Source organism: Brachionichthys hirsutus, unplaced genomic scaffold (assembly GCF_040956055.1).
Source record: "Brachionichthys hirsutus isolate HB-005 unplaced genomic scaffold, CSIRO-AGI_Bhir_v1 contig_699, whole genome shotgun sequence".
NCBI classification, from domain to species: domain Eukaryota; kingdom Metazoa; phylum Chordata; class Actinopteri; order Lophiiformes; family Brachionichthyidae; genus Brachionichthys; species Brachionichthys hirsutus.
Window position 1 is genome coordinate 1 of NW_027181478.1, and position 5,000 is coordinate 5,000.

At 42.4% G+C, this 5,000-nt stretch overlaps 1 long non-coding RNA gene across 1 annotated transcript; it reads left to right on the forward strand.

Annotated features, from left to right (window-relative positions):
* Positions 1-3,869: 3,869 nt before the first annotated feature.
* Positions 3,870-4,912, forward strand: LOC137917491 (uncharacterized). The gene is made up of 4 exons (XR_011106653.1): positions 3,870-3,902; positions 4,149-4,226; positions 4,663-4,693; positions 4,821-4,912. It is a non-coding gene; the product is annotated as an uncharacterized lncRNA (long non-coding RNA).
* Positions 4,913-5,000: the final 88 nt, after the last annotated feature.

Sequence of the window (5,000 nt, forward strand, 5' to 3'; positions counted from 1 at the left end):
CACACTTCTCCTTGAGCAAGCCAAAGGCAGGCCTGGTGAAAAACAACACCAGTATCGATATGCAACTTTAATTAGACTGCACTCATCATGTATTGATAAGGGGACTCAAACAAGCAGAAACAGAACAATCAGCTGGACATATTTCATCCTTCAAAAGTTCAACTCATCCAGTTATTTTGGTGATTTCTTGCTAAATACAGCGAATAAATGTCCATAATTGCAGAGCTTTGACTCAGAATGACTAATGAATCCCTCATGCAAGTGAACCGCGACCACACCATCCTGTAGATACACACACACATGCATGTGCACGTGCACACACGCTTGTTGTGCAGCGCATCGCTGACAGCTGATTGATGCAGGCCTCATGAAGGACAGGGATCTCCCTTCATTATACACGAGGAGTAACAGAGAGAGAGAGGAGGGAAGATGAGAGATGTACAGCGAGGATATAAAAGGTGGCCAGAGGAGCGAGTATGAAGGAGAAAGAGGAGCGGAGATAAGCTCACATGATGGAGGGAAAGAGGAGTTGCATAGATGGGAGGATGAGAGGGGGAAAAGGAGTGGGAAGAGCAGCTGAAAAGAGGAGGTTGATGAATTTTGTCCCCTCATGCAGCATTTGCTGAACCACCTCATGCTGCAGTTGCACACACAAAACACACACACACAGACACGCACATCTGCACATACACACACATGTAGCCTACGTACACTTCTATTGTCAACCAAAACAAACGATTTAAAACGATGCTGTAGGTTGTAGGTATGTCTCCAGACCCAGAACCTAAAACATGCATCCAAAGGTAAAAGGTTCTGTGTTTTACCGTGAGCCATACCCAATATTTACCAGGTCCCGTTTCCCCCTCCTGCCCTGCAGTTACCTCTAACACGTGTTCCCTCACCTGAGCCTCCACTCTCACCCACCAGCTACCTTACCAGATCAACAGCCCCCCCCCCTACCAGAGAGCCTCGCATTTCATGGTCAGATTTCCAGTTATTTCCTGCCTGTTTCATTCTGAAACCTTGAATAATGAAAAAATTTAAATGGTTGTTGTGGAATTGATTTACAGATTCTGGACATTTATCTCTTTCCTCCTAATTCATTTGTTTAGGTTCCTTGATTTGTGAGTCGTTATATGCGCATGTAGTTTTTGAGTTCTACGCCTTCTTTATAGAATAGAATAGAATAATTATATGTTTGTTTCTTCAGGTATTTTATATTTCTATAGCTATATTTGTTTCTGCAAAGATTTCTGATCATGACAAAATGGGAGGATTCATTCATATCTGGCACTTTATTCAATATAATTTTTAGTTTTATCTTTCATTTATTTTACTCTAAATGTAATATTACATGCATTTTCTTCATACGTTCTTGTGTTTCTTTCATAACCTATTATAACATATTTTGTCTTATGAAAACTTACACTGTCTACATTACAATATTAGTCCAGACCAAAAATATGCATTGTTTCAAAGCATGCGCCCCCAAAAGGGGCCTGGCTGATGCCTTAATGCCTGATATAAAGTCAAGGACAGAATCCACCAAAGAAAGTTAAGGAAATAAAGGGATCCCAGTCCCACATCAAACGAGCTGTTCAGTTCTTTTTTTTATTAATGTTGAAAAGAATAACAGACTAAAAAAGAGCGACAGCAACCGACGATGCAGAGAGAAAAATAAGTAGATAATGTACGAGATGGAAGGAGCACAGGATGCCATGAAATATGTAGGAAGGAACAGCTCAGCACAGGAACACAAAGCCATTAACGAAAGCCCTGCAAGATGCAGTCAGCGAGAAATATCAACATCCATTTCCTTATCTGGTACAGATGAGCACACACAACTAAAAGCACATGCGCACGCTCACCATCTTGGTACATGGAAAGGTCACACTTTAATATTCTCACATGTGAACACGTAGCCAAACACACTTCTGTACTCTCAAAAGACACAAAAACACAGGCATGCATGGAAGAGCGGCACAAAGAAACAGACGACGCCTCCCGGCCCCTGCATCAGTGCATTTTGTGCTGATGTGTAAATCGCTGATTTCGTTCGTGAGAGCCAGACAGTGCTTTTTTGGGGTCTCTCTCTCATTCAGGCAAGAGGTCAAGAGGTCAGCTGCCAACTTCCACAGACTGTGGCTCAGGATGGGATGAAATGCTGCTGGAAGCTGCGTTCATTCGTCTGTGTTCAGGGGCCTGGGGGGGCCGACAGGTCGGTGCTGCTTTGAAGGCATCACCGGTGCGAAGCTGCATGGAACTTAGCAGCACAATGTCTGCATGCTTGTAACATTGTGTATATATAAAATGATCACGATCTGCATTTGTGTTTTGGAAGACGATGCGCGCACACACACACACACACACACACACTAAATATAATTAATAAAAAAAAAAACCACCCCAATCTCCACATCTTTCTCTGTGATGAAAACTTAATTCTAACTTCTCTCCATCTAAGCCCGAATCCCGTTTGGACCCAGCATTTATTTATATATTTATTTGAGCATCAAAACATCAGGCATAAACGACGAAATTATCAAAAAATAAAATTCTAATAAATAATAAATAAACAAGCAAACACATTTTCAGAAACATATATACATGTGAAACTCATGTGTAGTATGAAGTCTAAACTTATAAAATCCTACCCCCCCCCCCCCCACCACCACCACCACCACCAACAACAACAGATCAGCTGACAACTCATAAGCACATATAAATACTTAAATATAATATATTTGTTCACACATAATAAACATTTCTACAAACTTAACTCGTTCGTGTTCTAGCAGGTGGTCAAACACAATCAATGCATTTGTTGCTTCAATAATTACCACGTTTTTATCTATCAATAAGTGCATACCTTAAAAATAGCTCACATTGAATCACTGTCTTGTTTTGTTTTTGTGCGTGTCTCACGCAACAGCAACCGCAGGAACAACAGGTCCAAAATGTGAGTGCTGAAAACGAGCACCGGGACTCCGCAGACATTTATGATCTAATCATTAATACAGATCACATTCTGCTGCCGCAACCGCGTGACGCGCGCAACACACGCACACACACGCACACACACACACACACACACACACACACACACACACACACACGCAACGCACGAGGCGTTCCTCTACCTGAATGCTGCAGGAGAGCTCCGAGTCGTCCAGCAGCCGGATGGTGCAGAACACCTCCTGGTCCAAGGAGCGAACGCTTGGGCTGCGAAAGCGGAGCATTTTCATCCTCCTGTCGGTTCCGGCTCAGCTCCTCACGCCCGCGGATTCACGCACAGAGGCGGAGGACTCGAGCGCACACGCGCGCATGCATGTGGGCGTCTGTCGGTCGGTTTTTCTCGCCACCTGGGAGGCCCTTGGAATGAAGGAGTGGATGGAGAGATGGATGACCGGCCACCAGGTGGATGTAAGGATGAATGGATGAAACGGAGCGGAAGGGAGGAGGGCTTCTGTTGCAGCCGTCTCCTGGTGCTGCGTTCACGTACTGACGGGAAAGATGTCAAATGTATTTTAAACTATTTCAGTCAAAGAAACGGCCAGTCCATCTTATCAACGCATACCCACAGAAGATGTCGTTATATTATATTAAATGCATTTAAATGTAACTTTGTAATTACGATTTATTTGGTGTTGAGTATATAAAGACACATTCTTATCCTGTAAATGCCTACTATTTACGACTACCTCTGAAAGCATCACTATGTATATGTATGTACTTTGTAAATATGTATTTTCCTGTGAAGTGCGTAAACAGCGAATAATTTGTGTCTTTATTTCCTGCAAAATTCCACTCCAAACCAGGTGGTGGCGATGTTGCCAGATATAACATTACAAGCCGTCAGTAGAAGAAGAGGGGGAGAAGAAGAAGAAGAAGAAGAAGAAGAAGTATGACTTTATATCCTCGCGTTGCGTATTTTCGTTAATATGATTTTTACGTAAAACAAAAATATTTATTCACTCAGTCGGCAAAATAAAGTTCTGATATTTACGCATCAGAACTGCGCCTGTTTAAGGTTTCATCAGCGTCGCCTCCCGCTCTGTTGTCTCCACGTACAGATCAGCATATCCGCTTGAGAGGCGGCTACGTCATCCGCTGTATAAACAATGTCATTGATGTTTTTTCTATTTCAGGACTGGCCCCTCTTTGAAGAGTCTTGGTAGCACAGAAAGGATGATCTACATCCTAATGGGAGTCTCAGGCTGTGGAAAGTAATCCCATAGATGCTGTTTATTAATCTGAGGAAACTCTAAACTCCAGATTAAATCCTAGTTATTTTACATTCACATCTATTTTGCTGAGTCCCGAAGATCATTCTGCTGTAGCTTCAAAGCACCGTCAGCTTGCCTGCTTCATACATAAATATCATAAGTACAACTAAACTGTGTTCGTAATGTTCATAAACAGAAAGATAATAGTAATCTCAATTATGTTAAACTATTAACACTCGGGAGAAAAGAGTTCCTTTGTTCCTAAGAGAGTCACCGATTCAGTATCTGTGGTGGACAATCAAACTAATTTGTGAAAGATTTATGCACATCAGTATCATAATCATTGATTATTGGTAGTTGATCAGATTCCTGGTGTTTTTGTAGCTTTTTCTGTTTATTAATTATTATATACACGTATCTGTGTTTTTCTACACAGAAGCACTTTGGGGGCCTTCTTATCAGAAAAGGTAATCGGCTTCATCTGATGATGAATATATTTATTAGAAAGAATGTTAGAGCAGCACAAGTACACGCAAATACGCCTTCGTGTGTCCGCCCGTAACAAGAGACTTCATGCTTGTGTTCACTCACCAGCTGGGCTGGCCCCTGCATGAAGGAGATAACTTTCACCCGCAGGAGAACATCGAGAAGATGGCTCGGGGTGAAGCGCTCACAGATGAGGTCAGCCGGGGGGGGGGGGGGCGTTTCATCCCATCACACAGGATTTCATTTGTACATTTATCTTTTCTCTGTCCGTGTTGAAGTTCAAGATAA